This window comes from Lucilia sericata, unplaced genomic scaffold (assembly GCF_015586225.1).
Source record: "Lucilia sericata isolate MDLA Ls3-8-SP2 unplaced genomic scaffold, ASM1558622v1 Contig002138F_arrow, whole genome shotgun sequence".
Lineage (NCBI taxonomy): Eukaryota > Metazoa > Arthropoda > Insecta > Diptera > Calliphoridae > Lucilia > Lucilia sericata.
In genome coordinates, this window is record NW_023995983.1 from 44,131 (window position 1) to 65,250 (window position 21,120).

General features: G+C 28.8%; 1 protein-coding gene across 1 annotated transcript in view; it reads right to left on the reverse strand.

Annotated features, from left to right (window-relative positions):
- LOC119613472 (myocyte-specific enhancer factor 2) overlaps window positions 1-11,700 on the reverse strand; it is a 34,085-nt gene extending 22,385 nt beyond the window's left edge. The window contains 1 exon segment of the mRNA XM_037969489.1: window positions 11,651-11,700. The gene's annotated coding sequence lies outside the window, so the exon portion shown is untranslated.
- Window positions 11,701-21,120: the final 9,420 nt, after the last annotated feature.

A 21,120-nucleotide genomic window follows, 5' to 3' on the forward strand; every position in this document is an offset into this window, starting at 1 on the left:
TAGTCTAATCTATAGTCTAGTCTATAGTCTTGTCTATAGTATTGTCTTAATCTAGTCCATAGTCTATCTATAGTCTAGTCTATAGTCTAGTCTATAGTCTAGTCTATAGTCTAGTCTATAGTCTAGTCTATAGTCTAGTCTATAGTCTAGTCTATAGTCTAGTCTATAGTCTAGTCTATAGTCTATTCTGCAGTCTAGTCTATAGTCTATTCTATAGTCTAGTCTATAGTCTAGTCTATAGTCTAGTCTATAGTCTAGTCTATAGTCTAGTCTATAGTCTAGTTCTATAGTCTAGTCTATAGTCTAGTCTATAGTCTAGTCTATAGTCTAGTCTATAGTCTAGTCTATATCTAGTCTATAGTCTAGTCTATAGCCTAGTCTATAGTCTAGTCTATAGCCTAGTCTATAGTGTCTAGTCTATAGTCTAGTCTATAGTCTAGTCTATAGTCTAGTCTATAGTCTAGTCTATAGTCTAGTCTATAGTCTAGTCTATATCTAGTCTATAGTCTAGTCTATAGTCTAGTCTATAGTCTAGTCTATAGTCTAGTCTATAGTCTAGTCTATAGTCTAGTCTATAGTCTAGTCTATAGTCTAGTCTATAGTCTAGTCTATAGTCTAGTCTATAGTCTAGTCTATAGTCTAGTCTATAGTCTAGTCTATAGTCTAGTCTATAGTCTAGTCTATAGTCTAGTCTATAGTCTAGTCTATAGTCTAGTCTATATATCTGTAGTCTATAGTCTATAGTCTAGTCTATAGTCTAGTCTATAGTCTAGTCTATAGTCTAGTCTATAGTCTAGTCTATAGTCTAGTCTATAGTCTAGTCTATAGTCTAGTCTATAGTCTAGTCTATAGTCTAGTCTATAGTCTAGTCTATAGTCTAGTCTATAGTCTAGTCTATAGTCTAGTCTATAGTCTAGTCTATAGTCTAGTCTATAGTCTAGTCTAGTCTAGTCTATAGTCTAGTCTATAGTCTAGTCTATAGTCTAGTCTATAGTCTAGTCTATAGTCTAGTCTATAGTCTAGTCTATAGTCTAGTCTATAGTCTAGTCTATAGTCTAGTCTATAGTCTAGTCTATAGTCTAGTCTATAGTCTAGTCTATAGTCTAGTCTATAGTCTAGTCTATAGTCTAGTCTATAGTCTAGTCTATAGTCTAGTCTATAGTCTAGTCTATAGTCTAGTCTATAGTCTAGTCTATAGTCTAGTCTATAGTCTAGTCTATATATAGTCTAGTCTATAGTCTAGTCTATAGTCTAGTCTATAGTCTAGTCTATAGTCTAGTCTATAGTCTAGTCTATAGTCTAGTCTATAGTCTAGTCTATATATAGTCTAGTCTATATATAGTCTAGTCTATATATAGTCTAGTCTACAGTCTAGTCTATAGTCTAGTCTATAGTCTAGTCTATAGTCTAGTCTATAGTCTAGTCTATAGTCTAGTCTATAGTCTAGTCTATAGTCTAGTCTATAGTCTAGTCTATAGTCTAGTCTATAGTCTAGTCTATAGTCTAGTCTATAGTCTAGTCTATAGGCTAGTCTATAGTCTAGTCTATAGTCTAGTCCATAGTCTAGTCTATAGTCTAGTCTATAGTCTAGTCTATAGTCTAGTCTATAGTCTAGTCTATAGTCTAGTATATAGTCTAGTCTATAGTATAGTCTATAGTCTAGTCTATAGTCTAGTCTATAGTCTAGTCTATAGTCTAGTCTATAGTCTAGTCTATAGTCTAGTCTATAGTCTAGTCTATAGTCTAGTCTATAGTCTAGTCTATAGTCTAGTCTATAGTCTAGTCTATAGTCTAGTCTATAGTCTAGTCTATAGTCTAGTCTATAGTCTAGTCTATAGTCTAGTCTATAGTCTAGTCTATAGTCTAGTCTATAGTCTAGTCTATAGTCTAGTCTATAGTCTAGTCTATAGTCTAGTCTATAGTCTAGTCTATAGTCTAGTCTATAGTCTAGTCTATAGTCTAGTCTATAGTCTAGTCTATAGTCTAGTCTATAGTCTAGTCTATAGTCTAGTCTATAGTCTAGTCTATAGTCTAGTCTATAGTCTAGTCTATAGTCTAGTCTATAGTCTAGTCTATAGTCTAGTCTATAGTCTAGTCATAGTCTAGTCTATATCTAGTCTATAGTCTAGTCCTATAGTCTAGTCTATAGTCTAGTCTATAGTTAGTCTATAGTCTAGTCTATAGTCTAGTCTAGTCTATAGTCTAGTCTAAGTCTAGTCTATAGTCTAGTCTATAGTCTAGTCTATAGTCTAGTCTATAGTCTAGTCTATAGTCTAGTCTATAGTCGAGTCTATAGTCTAGTCTATAGTCTAGTCTATAGTCTAGTCTATAGTCCAATCTATAGTCTAGTCTATAGTCGAGTCTATAGTCTAGTCTATAGTCTAGTCTATAGTCTAGTCTATAGTCTAGTCTATAGTCTAGTCTATAGTCTAGTCTATAGTCTAGTCTATAGTCTAGTCTATAGTCTAGTCTATAGTCTAGTCCTATAGTCTAGTCTATAGTCTAGTCTATAGTCTAGTCTATACTCTAGTTTATAGTCTAGTCTATAGTCTAGCCTAGTCTAGTCTATAGTCTATTCTATAGTCTAGTCTATAGTCTAGTCTATGGTCTAGTCCATAGTCTACTCTATAGTCTAGTCTATAGTCTAGCCTATAGTCTAGTCTATAGTCTAGTCTATAGTCTAGTCTATAGTATAGTCTACAGTGTAGTCTATTGGTATGGTCTATAGTCCAGTCTATAGTCTAGTCTATTGTCTAGTCTATAGTCTAGTCTATAGTCTAGTCCATAATCTAGTCTATAGTCTAGCCTATAGTCTATTCTAAATAGTTGGCAACACTGTCAAATATTCGATAGGTGTGAACGTACATTAATCCTGTAGATATTACTGATTTTTCCCCCTAATTTATGTTGACTACTAGGGACCGTGAAAAACTTGTATTCTAGAAGTACATATATAAGTATTAATATTTATCATTTATGGATCTATAGGGCATAATTTTTCAAAAAATAACCTCAAAAATATACCTTTCATACTGATTTATAATCTATAAAACATTAAAAGTATTTTCTGCTTTTATTACAACCACTTATTATCTGTTTCTTTAAATTTTAGCAAGGGAACATTAGACTCAAATATTTACAGCAAAATTTTCAATAAAAAAATTCCCAAGCAACAGGATAAATCTATAATATCCCTAAAAAATAAATGTAATGCGTAGGTTGTTATGCAAAGAAAAATATTGGGGAAGGTTTGAAACTTTCTCTAATGGCAATTTAATAAGGAAGACGAACTGAAAGGAATTTCATCTACAAAATAACCATGGAAAACATGAAATAAAATTAAAAGAAAACAAGTAGAAATCATATAAAATCAAAATTTTATTAAAAAAAAAGCATCATAAAAAAAACTGCCTAGAAGTTATTTAGGCTTTTATGTTTATGACGGGGAAAATATTTTTATATAAGCATACATATGTATTTAATGTAAGCTTAGATGTAAAATGTACTAAGTATGTTTTTTAAAAATTTTGGAGAAAACTAAAATTTTAGTTGCCTCTTTTTTTGGAACTTAACGTCTTTTCTATGCAATTTTAAATTTTATATATTTTTTGTCAAAACTGGTGTTAGCTCATTTGTATTTTAAGCTATCTGTTTTATATGTTTGAATTTGTGTTTATTAAACTCGTGTTGTACATACATATAAACACATATCCGTTTTCATTTCCTAGGGAACAAAAGAAAATCATAATATAGATTCCTGCTGTGTGTGTATGTGTTATATATACACAAACATTGAAAAAACGGAACCATGGAGCGTATGAGCAATATTTGTTAAAGTATGTATTATTTGATTTCATTTCTCCATGAATGAAACCATTTATGCGTTTAGGAACTCTTATTTATGAGTTTATAAAACATAAATACATACAAGTACATGGTATATTTTTTTGGTTGGAGTTAAAATTTTGACATTAGGGTGGTTTTTAAATTCTAATGAAATTGTCAGGAATTCCCCAAAATGTGAATAAAATTAGTACTCTTTAAAACAAACTGATACATATTTGTGTGAATTTTTTATAGAAGTAGACTCAGAAAGGTCACTTTTTTTAAGGGTTTAGAACTTCTTTATAAAGAACGGACGGCGAACTAACTAACTAATTCACAAACCTATTGACTATCTATCTATCTATCTATCTATCTATCTATCTATCTATCTATCTATCTATCTATCTATCTATCTATCTATCTATCTATCTATCTATCTATCTATCTATCTATCTATCTATCTATCTATCTATCTATCTATCTATCTATCTATCTATCTATCTATCTATCTATCTATCTATCTATCTATCTATCTATCTATCTATCTATCTATCTATCTATCTATCTATCTATCTATCTATCTATCTATCTATCTATATATCTATCTAAATATCTATCTATCTATATATCTATCTATCTATCTATCTATCTATCTATCTATCTATCTATCTATCTATCTATCTATCTATCTATCTATCTATCTATCTATCTATCTATCTATCTATCTATCTATCTATCTATCTATCTATCTATCTATCTATCTATCTATCTATCTATCTATCTATCTATCTATCTATCTATCTATCTATCTATCTATCTATCTAGCTATCTATCTATCTATCCTATCTATCTATCTATCTATCTATCTATCTATCTATCTATCTATCTATCTATCTATCTATCTATCTATCTATCTATCTATCTATCTATCTATCTATCTATCTATCTATCTATCTATCTATCTATCTATCTATCTATCTATCTATCTATCTATCTATCTATATCTATCTATCTATCTATCTATCTATCTATCTATCTATCTATCTATCTATCTATCTATCTATCTATCTAAATATCTATCTATCTATCTATCTATCTATCTATCTATCTATCTATCTATCTATCTATCTATCTATCTATCTATCTATCTATCTATCTATCTATCTATCTATCTATCTATCTATCTATCTATCTATCTATCTATCTATCTATCTATCTATCTATCTATCTATCTATCTATCTATCTATCTATCTATCTATCTATCCATCTATCTATCTATCTATCTATCTATCTATCTATCTATCTATCTATCTATCTATCTATATATCTATCTATCTATCTATCTATCTATCTATCTATCTATCTATCTATCTATCTATCTATCTATCTATCTATCTATCTATCTATCTATCTATCTATCTATCTATCTATCTATCTATCTATCTATCTATCTATCTATCTATCTATCTATCTATCTATCTATCTATCTATCTATCTATCTATCTATCTATCTATCTATCTATCTATCTATCTATCTATCTATCTATCTATCTATCTATCTATCTATCTAGCTATATGATACAACTTATTTAATTCTTTTGAAAAAAAATTATTTCAATAATAAAACAATTGTTACATTTACTACGTCAATTGTTAACAACAGCAATAATCACCCGGAAACCTAAAGAAAATCAATTAAAATGTTTATTGATTTCTTATACTTTTTTATTTCATTCATGTCTAAACGTTATAATGCCAACCCACAAAAAACTTGTTAATATGAAGAAAAGTTCATAATTATAAGTCATTGTGGTAAGTGGTGTCCATAATATTAGCTACCTACCGCATTAGGAAAAACCTATTTTAACCTTGAAAAACCATAATTTTCGAGTAAAAAACGTCATCATGTGTTTTTCCCGCAACCCAAACTATTCAATACTTGTGAGCCTTTTGTAACAATAACGACTTCATTTAGATTTAGAAAATAGTTAATACAATGTATTTATTTTTCTAGTTTACCTATGACGCTCGATAGACGGTCTTAAAGATTTTCAGAAATTAATAAAATTTTCATATATTAGGTAAAATGTGATAGTTGTAAGAATACGTTTGGCAACCAAATTTTAACCTTTAGTGAACTATTACAACTTTCAATAAACTTTTAATTCGTCTAACTAGTCGCAGGTGTTAAGGAAATAAAACAAACATTGTTGTAGTATAAATACATACTTAAAAAAAAGTTTTGGTTAAAAAGTCAATGGTCGTGAATAAATTAAAGGACTTCCTTACAAATACATTTATACAGTTTAACAGTATTTTACATTATTTACACACAGTTACAAACTTGACATCGCTATGTATGTGTAATATATGGATTAATGCCTGTATATTTGTGTTTATTAATTTCAATTTCAAGGTGAAGGTTATCCTGTCCCATTGTTATTGTTATGTCCTATCACAAATATAAATGTTTAAGCAATAAATTTTAACATTATACGACAATTTTAACATTTATGTATATTTACATACGTAATAGTATGTAAGGTGAGTTACCCTATTGTCAGAGAGAAGATATATTAGTTTTGTCATGAATTACGAAATGTTTCTTAACTTTTATAAAGTATGAGTAAACTTATTAGTTGAGCTTTGACTTTTGGCAGGACAGCAGATTGGAATGGAAACCGAGAGATAGGAAATTTAAGAAAGAAATACTTTTATGAAAAGTTTTTTAATGTTGAGTATAGAATGATCTATAGTCTTGACTGTAGACTGATCGATAGTCTTGACTTAAGACTGTTCAATAGCCTTGACTTTAGATATTCAATAATCTTGACTATAGAATGATCTATAAAGATAAATCAATAATCTTGACTATAGGCAAGTCTGTAATCTTGATTATTGACTGATCTATAGTCAAGATTGTTAATTGATCTAAAGACTGATCTATAGTATTGATTTTAGTAGTAGACCTAGTATTGTAGTATTGACTATAGGCTGATCTATAGTCTTGACTATAGACTGATCTATAGTCTTAACTATAGACAGATCTATAGTCTTAACTATAGACTGATCTACAGTAGACCTAGTTTTGTAGTATTGACTATAGGCTGATCTATAGTCTTGACTATAGACTGATCTATAGTCTTGTCTATAGATAGATCTATAGTCTTAACTATAGACTGATCTACAGTTTTGACTATAGACTTATGTACAGTCTTGTATATAGATATAGTCTTGACTATGGACTGATATATAGATTGATCGATATCCTAACTATAGACTCATGTATAGCTATGTATTTGACTATAGACCTATAGAATGATTTGTAGTCTTGGCTATAGACTGGTTTATGGTCTTCACTATAGACTGAACAATAGTCCTGACTATAGTTTTGTCTACAGACTGATCTATAGTATTGACTATGTATGTACTGATCTATATTAATGACTATATACTGATCTACAGTAATGACTATAGACTGATCTAAAGTAATGACTATAGACTGAACTAGTCTTGACTACAGACTGATTATAGACTGATCTATAGTGTTGCTTATAGACTGGTCTATACATAGATAGTCTTGTCTATAGACAGATCTATAGTCTTGAATATAGAAAGATCTATAGTCTTGACTATAGACAGATCTATAGTCTTGAATATAGACAGATCTATAGTCTTGAATATAGACAGATCTATAGTCTTGAATATAGACAGATCTATAGTCTTGACTATAGACAGATCTATAGACTTGATTAAAGACAGATCTATAGTCTTGACTATAGACAGATCTATAGTCTTGACTATAGACTGTTCTATAGTCTTGACTATAGACAGATCTATAGTCTTGACTATAGACAGATCTATAGTCTTGACTATAGACAGATCTATAGTCTTGACTATAGACTGATCTATAGTCTTGACTATAGACAGATCTATAGTCTTGACTATAGACAGATCTATAATCTTGACTATAGACTGATCTATAGTCTTGACTATAGACTGATCTATAGTCTTGACTATAGACTGATCAATAGTCTTGACTATAGATTGATCAATAGTCTTGACTATAGACTGATCTATAGTCTTGATTATATACAGATCTACAGTTTTGAATAAAGACTGATCTATAGTTTGGACTATAGACTGATCTATAGTCTTGACTATAGACTGATCTATAGTCTTGACTATAGACTGATCAATAGTCTTGACTACAAACTGATCAATAGTCTTGACTACAAACTGATCTATAGTATTGACTATAGACTGATCTATATTCATTACTATATACTGATCTATAGTCTGTACTATAAACTGATCTATAGTCTAGACTATAAACAAGATTATAGACCTGTCTCAAAGGATATGTGTTTTTCCAAAGTTACCAACAAATGTATCTTCAAATTTCTAATTTTACATTCAAATAAACCACAATTACAAGTTATTCGTCTACATAAATGAAAATATTAATAGTTCTAAAAACTCTTTAATGTATTAATAGATATTTCTAAAAACCACAAGGTATTTTAAAAAGTATTCTTAACTTCCCTAGAAATTTTGTTTAACAACTAAAAATTTGATTATCTAAATGTTACATATTTTTGTATTATTTTTGCATAGACCACAAAAATCGAGAAAATTTAAAGGATTTAAATACATGTAGATTTTCCTCCGTTTTTCCTTTTTTCATAAAACAAACAAGTTCCTTTAATCAGGAAAACCATAAGAGTTTTTTTAGGCTTACGGTCATAACTTGACTTGGTTTCTATGTGTCATTAAAAACACCTGAATGTTGTTTGTTGTAGGTACAATTGTACTTGCAACATACATTCAACACTTTCTTAACAAGATGCAACTTTTTACAAAAAAGCATGAAATCACAGACATATACGAGGGCAGTTGGTAAAGGATGTTATAAAAATATAAAGCGGTTTCTAATATCTTATATCTGTTGTATAAAATAAAGCCTTTTATATCCGCCTTCGTTTAATCATTGTTTTCTAAACTACAACTAATAGTCCTACTCGTACAACACCACAGTTCCAAGAGATGGAACTGTAACAGTTGTGTGTTTTTTTGGCCACTTAAGCACATGTTTTCCACACAATAATTGTCTGACACACAATCTCGCTCTTGTACAATAACTTAAAACGGAAGGAAGCCTTTCGGTTTTAAATGTATAAGAATGTAACTGTATCTTCAAGTACTCTTCAGGTATTATTCCAGCAGTTCGAGGCAACCATTTCAAAAGATATATTTTCTAAAAAGGGGTTTCATTTGTTATAGAACTGCTGGTTTGTTGTTTGTTTAATTTAACTTTACACATTGTTAACTTTTGTGTGTATTTGTTCACATACATGTATTAATCTTGTTTCTAACAATGTTCACATGTAAGTATGTAAGTGTGTTTAAAATGGCCAAAGGATATGTTTTGATTATACTTTGAACATAAAATTTAGGTAAAGGAAATAAACAACAACAAGTTGAAAATAAAACAACACAAAAATGTTACAATAAGTTTTCTAGTCTTGTTGTTGCTTATTTAGAATAATTGGAAAGATTTTCTTTCAATTATGTTGGTTTGTTTATATTGGGGACAATGTGTGTAAACATATTGTTTAAATATAAAATATTTTTTTTAATAAAAAATTAAAATTAATGAAAATAAATATAAAATTGAAATATTAAATTTTGGAAAAATAACATTTGATCCCTGCTGACGAGTGTTTCGCTCACTCTAAAATTTGTTCATTGGTCTTTAAACTTTTGAAAGACAGATCTATAGTCTTGACTATGTACAGATCAATAGTCTTGTCTATACAATGATCTAAAATCTGAACCATAAACTATATCTGTAGACTTGACTATAGAGTGATCTATAGTCTGCCCGAAAGACTGATCAAAGTTTGGAATATAAACTAATTTATCGTCTGATCTCAAGTCTGAACTATAAACTAAGATAATATAGTTTTGGTTAAAAACTGATCTTGACTAAAGATTGATCTATAGACTTGACTAAAGAGTGATCTATAGTTTTGACTATGAAATGATTCTTGACTATAGAATGATTTATATTATTGACTACAGAATGATCTATAGTCCTGAATATAGAATGATGTATAATATTGAATCTATAGACTAATGTATAGTGTTGACGATAGAATGATCTATAGTCTTGACTATAGAGTGATGTATAGACTGGATTATAGAATGATCTAAAGTCTTGATTATCTAATGATCTTTAGTCTTGATTGTAGAATGATCTATAGTCTTGTTTATAGAATGATCTATAGCCTTGACTATGGAATGATCTATAGTCTTGATTATAGAATGATCTATAGTCTTGAATATAGAATGATCTATAATTTTGACAATAGAATGCTCTATTGTCTAGGCTATAGAATGATAATAGTCTTGACCATAGAATGATTAATAGTCTTGATTATAGAATGATCTATAGTGTTGACTATAGAATGATCTATAGTCTTGCATATAGAATGATCTATAGTCTTGAATATAGAATAATTTGTTAGTCTTAACTATAGACTGATCTATAGTCTTGATATATAATGATCTATAGTGTTGACTATAGAATGATCTATAGTCTTGCATATAGAATAATTTGTTAGTCTTAACTATAGACTGATCTATAGTCTTGATATATAATGATCTATAGTGTTGACTATAGAATGATCTATAGTCTTGCATATAGAATGATCTATAGTCTTGAATATAGAATAATTTGTTAGTCTTAACTATAGACTGATCTATAGTCTTGATATATAATGATCTATAATATTGACTATAGAATGATCTATTGTCTTAATTAAAGAATGACCTATAGTCTTGACTATAGAGTGATCTATAGTATTGATTATAGAATGATCTATAGTCTTAACTATAGAATGATCTAGAGTCTATAGTATTGATAATAGAATGATCTAAAGTATTGGCTATGGAATGATCTGTAGTCTTGCATATAGAATGATCTATAGTCTTGAATATAGAATAATTTGTTAGTCTTGACTATAGAGTGATCTATATAGTCTTGAAATATAATGATTATATAATGATCTATAGTGTTAACTGTAGAATGATGTATAGTCTGAACTATGGACTGATCTTTAGTCTTGAAGATATAATGATCTATAGTATTGGCTATAAAATGATCTATAGTCTTAACTATAGAATGATCTATAGTCTATATTCTTGATAATAGAATGCTCTATAGTCTAGACTATAGACTGACATGTATTCTACACTATAGAATGATAACAGTCTAGACTATATAGAATGATCAATAGTCTTAACTATAGAATGATCTATAGTCTTGATTATAGAATGATATATATTCTTGACTATAGATAATGCTTTATAGTCCAGACTATAGACCGATATGTATTCTGCACTATAGAATGATAATAGTCTAGACTATAGAATGATCAATAGTCTTGTCTATAGAATGGATCTATAGTATTGACGATAGAATGGTCTGTATAGAATGATTTATAGTCTTGACCATAGAATGATTACAGAATGATCTATAAACTTGTCTATAGCCTAGTCTATAGACTGATCTATTGTCTGAACTGTAGACTGATATATATTATGGACCATAGACTGATCGAAAGTCTGGACTATTGGCTGATCTTTAATCTGGTCTATAGACCTTTTGATCTTTAGTATCGATCAAATACTGATTTCTACACTGGAGTTGAGATGGTTTTTACTATACACTGAAGTATAGTCTGGTGTGAAAACTGGTTTTTACACTGGAGTTAAGATGATCTTCAATAAGTTTTAAATAGATTATATAACAGTACTTACCTATTTTTAATAATTCTGGTTACAAAATTGTATTTATTAATTAAAAGTCTGAAAAAAAACGAAAAAAAAGGTAAATTAGATTTTTATAGAATTAAAGGCTATAGTTATAAAACTAAAGCAAAATTTGTTTAAATCAGATCAAGAATACTGCAAGATATCAAATACTTCCGGTTTCAAAACAAGTTAAATGGTTTAATGAACTTTTTGTCTTAAGTAAAACTTTCAATTTAGTGAAATAAGAATTGAAAAACCAGTTAAACATTACGTTTTATACTAAATCAGTAATTTTCTTTAAAATTTTTTACGTTTGTTACAAATAAGTCGCGTGTAAGTGATTAAAATTTTTAATTTTTTTTTTAAACTAAAATTTTGTTTGTGTTTTTTGTTAAACAAAATTTTAAGGTAAATCAAATTGATTAGCAGTTTTTTTGTTTTTATATTTGCTCCAGTATATATTACATAAATCCGGCTGTTGGGAGTCCGAATCTCCATAAGGAAGACAAAATCACCAATAAATTAATTGACAATATTGAAAAGCCATATAAATTTAAATAAATATTTGAACAACATTAAGAAAAGAAAACAATAATGACATGATGTAATTAAATGTTTTTGCACATGTCCATATGGAGTTTTTTTGGGGGAATTTTTACAAATTGCAAGTTTCCTTTCTAATGTTTTTTTTTTTTTGCTGATTTTCTCAAAATTTCATTCATCATGTTGTTTAATCTTTAGTTAAATAAATAAAGGTTTGTTATCTTTGAGTTTAATACTCATAGTCTTATAACAAATCTTTAGTATTATTATTTGGTTGATAATAATGAATGAATAAAAATGGTTCTCCAAACAAAATAATTCATTTGGGTCTTTGGCTATTATAAGATTACATTTTTGAATATTTTAGATAATGCAAAAAAAAAGGAATTGTCATTAAAATATGTCTAATTTAATTAGGTTGTTTTATTAATTTCAGAAAAGTTTTTTTTGACAAACATATTTTTCCAACAATCAAAAGGTTCTATAAATTTTCTTACCACCAACTATATCGTTGTCTTAATATTTTTTTTATTTTGTAGACATTTTATTAATAACATTTATTTGTTATATTTATAACTGCTGTTGTTTAGTAAACATTTTTTTTAAATAATTATTTACACTAATTGCACATTTGTACTTAAACTCTTTGGTACTCTAGTAAGAGTAATGATATCATTACTCTGAATGAGAGGGAGAGTGTAAATGAATGAAATTGATATTGAATATTTGAGTACATATATATATGTAATAAATATCTCATTTAAACCCTACAGTTTTGATAGGGTTAGAAGAACTCTTTTTCTTAAAAAACACTTTTTTGCTATTTATTTATAATTTTGGATTTGGAGTTAAAAATTAGTTCAGTCTGGACTATACAACGATCCATAATATTTTCTATAAACAAAGTTCTGTTAGACTATAGACACATCAATAGCTTCGTCTATAGACTGATCTGTAAGCTGATCTATAAACTTAAATAAATGAATGACTGATCTAGTCTATTACTAAACATTAATTGTAGTATTGACCATATTCTGGACTATATACTGATCTATAGTCTGGACTATGTACTGATCTACAGCCTGAGACCAGTCTATAGTCTTGACTATAGATTGGTTTATAGTCTTGACTATAGATTGGTCTATAGTCTTGACTATAGATTGGTCTATAGTCTTGACTATAGATTGGTCTATAGTCTTGACTATAGATTGGTCTATAGTCTTGACTATAGATTGGTGTATAGTCTTGACTATAGATTGGTTTATAGTCTTGACTATAGATTGGTCTATAGTCTTGACTATAGATTGGTCTATAGTCTTGACTATACATTGGTCTATAGTCTTGACTATAGATTGATCTATAGTCTTGACTATAGATTGGTCTATAGTCTTGACTATATTCTGATCTATAGTCTTGCCTATAAAGTGATTTATTGTCTTGATTAAAGACTGATTTATAGTATTGACTGATCAATAGACTGGACTATAGACTGATCTATAGTCTTGACTATAGACTGATCTATAATCTTGACTATAGACTTATCTATAGTGTTGACTATAGACAGCTCTATAGTCTTGACTATAGACTGATCTATAGTCTTGACTATAGACTGATCTATAGACTTGACTATAGACTGGTCTATATTCTTGACTATAGACTTATCTATAGTATTGACTATACACTGATCTATAGTCTTGACTATAAAGTGATCTATAGTCTTGGCTATAGACGGATATATAGTCTTGTCTATAGACTGATCTATAGTTTTGACTATATATGACCTATAGTCTTGACTATAGAATGACCTATATATAGTCTTAACTTAGACTGATCAATAATCTTGAATATATGTTCTAAAGTCTTGACTATAGACGGAACTTCACAGGTCTATAATCTTGAATATAGGCTGGTTCATAATCTTGACCATAGACTGATCTATAGTCTTGACTATAGACTGTTCTATAGACTGTTCAATAGTCTGGCCTATAGACTGATCTATAGTCTTCACTATAGACTGATCTATAGTCTTCACTATAGACTGATCTATAGTCTGGACTATAATCTGATCTATAGTCTTGACCATAGTCTGATCTATAATCTTAAATATAGACTAGTCCTGACTATAGACTGAACTATAGTTTTGAATGATCTATAGTCTTGACTATATACTGTTCAATAGTCTTGACTATAGACTGATCTATAGTCTGGACTATAAACTGATCTATAGTCTTGACCATAGACTGATCTATAATCTTGAATATAGACTAATCCTGACTATAGGCTGAACTATAGTCTTGACTGTGGACTATATATAGTCTTGATAATATACTGATCTATAGTTTTGACGATTGAGTCTTGACAATAAATTGACCTATAGTCTTGACTATAAACAGATCTACAGTCTATAATAATGACACATCTATCTTCTTGACTATAGACTGCATTTAGTAAAGACTGCTTTATAATCGGAATTATAGGCTGATCAGTAGAAAATTATGGCCACCAGTTAACCACATGTAGATGAGATCATTAAGAGAACTGCTTGAAATATTGATATTTTTGATATTATTACTTTGTTGTTATTAATAAATATATAATTTCTTTATTTGTTGTTAATTTTTATTTAACTACATACAACTGAGTATTGACGCTCGCACTTCCCGTTTTTGTTTGTGTAAATATTCATACTCAAATACATTTTTGTTTTAGTCTGTGTTTACTCCCGATCATTATACCCTACAAGCAAAAAGTAATGGTCCTACGTTTTGTTTTAACAGATAGCTATACCTTGGAATACGTTCACTAATTTCCTTCGGAAGCAATTCATACCTGGGGTGTCCTACTCTGAGGGCTTCTGGAAACATATCTGGTCAGTTTAAAAGGTTTATTAAATCGAATCAAAAGTTTATTTAACGTCTGTATTATACTTAGCTGCAGTAGGGTCTTAAATGGCTAACCATGATTAACTGTACATTCTTAATTGTTTTATAAATGAACTTGATGATTATACAGTGTTTTTAAGTGTAGAATTTTATTTGTTATTTCGTTTTTTTTTTAGAGATAAATTTTTGACTAGATTATAATATTTGGAAAATCCCACCGAAAAAAAAAGAAGGTGAGAGAATAAGAGTAAACATAGAAAAACAAAAAACAACGACAAAATATTATATCAATAAAATTTATGATAATCATGCACATAGAATTAGAATTGCAGGCGTCAGAAGGGTGAGAAAGTGGTAGAAAAACAAAAACATATTTTTTATTTCGGGCAAATAATTGTTTCTTGAACTCTTTTTTATTATGAGAAACGAACGTCATTGTTTTAAATACCCTATAATCGGTGATATTGAAAAGACAATTGTTATAAGAAACAGATTATATGAAAATTGGATTCCGCCTAGTTTTTTCCCACATAAAGAAACTTTTTGAGTTCGATAAAGTTTCGTTATCCTGTCAATGTTCAATTTCAAAAGGATAATTGTTGAATTTATTAGAAATTGTTCCTGTTAGGGTTTAAATACATCACTCTTAACTTATTTTTTTCTTTTCAAAATCTTTATCAATTTATTTGTATTTCACTTTGCCAAACCCACTGTATTTTTATTTATAATTATTTGTTTTCTGTTATTTTATTCACTCTGTCATTAGACAGTGTTATCAATATGCTCTGTTGGGTTTGCTACCACTACCAACAAAAACAAACATTCACAAAAATTTCAAAAAAATAAAAAAAAAAATCGCAAAATAAAATTATATTTTTCATACAGTAGAGATACACGCACATTAATAAACACATAAAGGTACAGTAGGGTGGTAGTTTTCTTTTTTTTTGAACATTATCGAAATTTATTTTTGAGAAATTTGATCTATAGTCTTGATTATAGAATGATCTATAGACTGATCTATAGTCTTTACTACAGACTGATCTATAGTCCTTTCTACAGACTGATCTGTAGTCTTGACTATAGTCTGATCTATAGTCTTGACTATAGACTAATCTATAGTCTTAACTATAGACTGATCTATAGTCTTGACTAAAGACTGATCGTATAGTCAAGACTATAGATCGTAGTCAAGACTTCAGATCAGTCTATAGATCAGTCTTTAATCAAGACTATAGATCAGTCTATAGTCAAGACTATAGATTAGTCTTATAGTCAAGACTACAGATCAGTCTATAGTCAAGACTATAGATCAGACTATAGTCAAGACTACTGATCTTTAGTCTTGACTATAGACTGATCTATTATAGTATTGACTAAAGACTGATCTATAGACTTGACTATAGACCGATCTAAAGTCTTGACTAAAGACTGATCTATAGTATTGACTATAGACTGTTCTATAGTCAAGACTATAGACTGACTGTTCTATAGTCAAGGACTATAGACTGAAATATAGTCAAGACTATAGACTGATCTATAGTCAAGAATATAGATATTGCCTATAGACTGATCTATAGTCTTGACTATAGACTGATCTATAGCATTGACTATAGACTGATCTATAGCATTGACTATAGACTGATCTATAGCATTGACTATAGACTGATCTATAGCATTGACTATAGACTGATCTATAGCATTGACTATAGACTGATCTATAGCATTGACTATAGACTGATCTATTGACTATAGACTGATCTATAGTCTTGACTATAGACTGATCTATAGTCTTGACTATAGACTGATCTATAGTCTTGACCATAGACTGATCTATAGTCTTGACTATAGACTGATCTATAGTCTTGACTATAGACTGATCTATAGTCTTGACTATAGACTGATCTATAGTCTTGACTATAGACTGATCTATAGTCTTGACTATAGACTGATCTATAAATCTTGACTATAGACTGATCTATAGTCTTGACTATAGACTGATCTATAGTCTTGACTATAGACTGATCTATATTAGTCTTGACTATAGGCTGATCTATAATCTTGACTATAGACTGATATTGACTATAGACAGATCTATAGTCTTGACTATAGACAGATCTATAGTCTTGACTATAGACTGATCTATAGTCTTGACTGTAGACTGATTATAGTCTTAACTATAGACTGTTCTATAGTCTTGACTATAGACTGATCTATAGTCTTGACTATAGACTGATCTATAGTCTTGACTATAGACTGATCTATAGTCATGACTATAGACTGATCTATAGTCTTGACTATAGACTGATCTATAGTCTTGACTATAGGCTGATCTATAGTCTTGACTATAAGACTGATCTATAGTCTTGACTATATACTGATCTATAGTCTTGACTATAGACTGATCTATAGTCCTTGACTATAGACTGATCTATAGTCTTGACTAAAGACTGATCTATAGTCTTGACTATAGACTGATCTATAGTCTTGACAAAAGACTGCTATAGTCTTGACTATAGACTGATCTATAGTCTTGACTATAGACTGATCTATAGTCTTGACTATAGACTGATCTATAGTCTTTGACTATAGACTGATCTATAGTCTTGGACTATAGACTGATCTATAGTCTTGACTATAGACTGATCTATAGTCTTGACTATAGACTGGATCTATAGTCTTGACTATAGAATGCTTCATAATCGGGGACTATATCTGATCTGGTTAAAGTTGACAAGTTTAGAATTCAGGAAAACTCTGGAACTTTCCGAATATAGTATCCAAATTAAAAAAAAGGTACACCCTAATGTAAATTATATACATGTGTACATTTATGAGATTTGTGTTTGTGTTTTTATATTTTCCAATTCAACAATTCATATACACAATATTCATAAGTTAAAGTTATGATAAGATAAGAAAATACGACAAATTTTTTTTTTTTTTGTTTTCTGTTTGATATCAGTGGTTGTTAGTGGTGATTCGGAAAGATGTTGTTTTTATAGTATGAAATCATGGTGAAAACATAGTCGGGTCATAAAATACAAAAAAATACAATTAAATATTATTTGTTTATATATTTTGTTTTTTATTAATATAAAACTTTGTACATTTATTGCACATTTTTATGAAAATGAAATGAAATTTTACCAAAAAAAAAAAAAAAAAAGTTGATATTATTTAATACATTAGATTTTATTATAAATTAATTTAGGTAATAAAATTACCTTGATTATAATGTTTGTTTTAGATGGTTTTCTTTTTTTTTGGGAGGGGTGTAACAATATTGTTATCAATTATTATAATTTTTTCAACATTTGATATTTTTTCAGAAATTGGTACTTTCTTTATTTTTTGTATTTTTTTCTTCAAAACCTTTAAGTTGAATTTTAACAAATCTGGTTATGCAACACCTGTTGGGCGTTGTTTTTTCTTATTTTACAAATCTTGACAATAAAAATCATTGAAATTTTGTCAGATGCTTTTATTGTTGCTGTTGTTTTCATTAACAACTTTACAACCTTGTTTATATGAAAAAAATATTGTATTTTCAATATTTTTACAGAAATTCATGCAAAAGTTTATTGAACTTTGAACTTAACAATAATTTTAAAATCAAATTTTATCTTTGTTAAATAATATGTATGTATAATAATTGTTTTTAAATGAAATGTAATCGATTAAATTTATTTTATTAGTGTTTAATATATCGCCCATTAAGAATGGGATAACTCATAAGATTAGAGTTTAGAGAAAACGTCATCGTTTTTTGCAGTCCTTGATGTAGGAGTAGCCATATCGTTTTTCAATTCTAATTTCTAATTTATTAGAAACTGTTCTTCTCCTTCGGACCGTATTGCTCTTAAGACCACGTCCGATTTTTCCAATTCGAACTGTTACCAACATTTTCTATAGTTTTAATATATGGAATAGCTAGCTATCCCTTGTTCCCAATCTATTTTCGAATTTTTTAGAAACCCGGCTCATTCATTGAGAGCATGCTAGGACTAAAGGGTAAAACCAATCCTCCTTATAACAACCAAAGACACTTCAGATACATATAGTAATCTTTACGTTAAAAGCTCGTTAGAAGTTTTCATTATAAATGGGCAAAAATTGGTCATAGATTAATGGAATTTGAAATTTGTAAAACTTTTTGAAATTCTAAAATTTCTTTGATTTATCTTCAAAAGAATGTTTTTATAGGAAAATAATTTAACACTCAACGAAAGTCAAAGGAAGTTCAAGAAGAAATGTATGAAAAATGTTTGATAATACTTTTTTTTTCATATTTTGCATTAAAGTTGTTATTGCCCTTTAGTTTATATGCAGATTATAAACAAATACAGTGAAGTGCAGAAAATAGTTCCCTTGGGACTTAACATAGGTACTAAAAAACACTCCTTGGATTCTTAAATTTTTTGTATCACAACTATGTTACCAAAATGTTTAGAAATCGGTTAATACCTCTTAGTTTTCTTTGAAATCACTCTGCTATTGTTTTAGCACAACTGTAATCATTATGAGATGAATATTTGTAAATTGTACCCATCTTACCATACTTAAGAATTTCTTTTTTTGTTCTTTTTCCCTTGTTTTCCTCTCTCATTAAATTGGTATAATGTTATCAATTTCATAAAGATTATTGTAAATTATGTGAGCAGCATAATAAGAACGAATAAAATAATAATAATAATGATAAAAGTAAATAAAATACTCATAGTATGCAATTAAACAAAAAAATGAGTTGCGAAAACAGTGAAAGAAATAATCAACTGAAATCGAACGACATAGGGGCAAAAACAAGATAAAGAACTCCAGAAGTACCAAAACTACAAAAGTACATCGGCTTAATAATGAGATACTAATTCAAAGCCTAGGATGTCCAGTGGTCCACTTTTTAGATGAATACCTCTCAAACGATGCGTATTAATGTAGGAGAAAAATAAAAATTATTTTTTTTTAAAAAAAGGTCATTAAAAACCTTGATCTAAATTTTTTCGAAATGGCGTAATTTTGAAGCTTATTGCGAGAAAAATAAAACAGTCTTAAAAAGTTATTCCTCGGGACACTCTACTGTTTATATTGAGATTCTATAGGGTTTCAAACAGAGAGAAGTACGCACATACAGAGGTAGATCGTCTAGGCGTAATGGACCCTATCTAAGCTATCTATCTATCTATCTATCTATCTATCATCTATCTATCTATCTATCTATCTATCTATCTATCTATCTATCTATCTATCTATCTATCTATCTATCTATCTATCTATCTATCTATCTATCTATCTATCTATCTATCTATCTATCTATCTATCTATCTATCTATCTATCTATCTATCTATCTATCTATCTATCTATCTATCTATCTATCTATCTATCTATCTATCTATCTATCTATCTATCTATCTATCTATCTATCTATCTATCTATCTATCTATCTATCTATCTATCTTCTATCTATCTATCTATCTATCTATCTCTCTCCTATCTATCTATCTATCTATCTATCTATCTATCTCTCTATCTATCTATCTATCTATCTATCTCTATCTATCTATCTATCTATCTATCTATCTATCTATCTATCTATCTATCTATCTATCTATCTATCTATCTATCTATCTATCTATCTATCTATCTATCTATCTATCTATCTATCTATCTATCTATCTATCTATCTATCTATCTATCTATCTATCTACTCTATCTATCTATCTATCTATCTATCTCTCTATCTATCTATCTATCTATCTATCTATCTATCTATCTATCTATCTATCTATCTATCTATCTATCTCTCTATCTATCTATCTATCTATCCTCTATCTATCTATCTATCTATCTATCTATCTATCTATCTATCTATCTATCTATCTATCTATCTATCTATCTATCTATCTATCTATCTATCTATCTATCTATCTATCTATCTATCTATCTATCTATCTATCTCTCTATCTATCTCTCTATCTATCTATCTATCTATCTATCTATCTATCTCTCTATCTATCTATCTATCTATCTATCTATCTATCTATCTATCTATC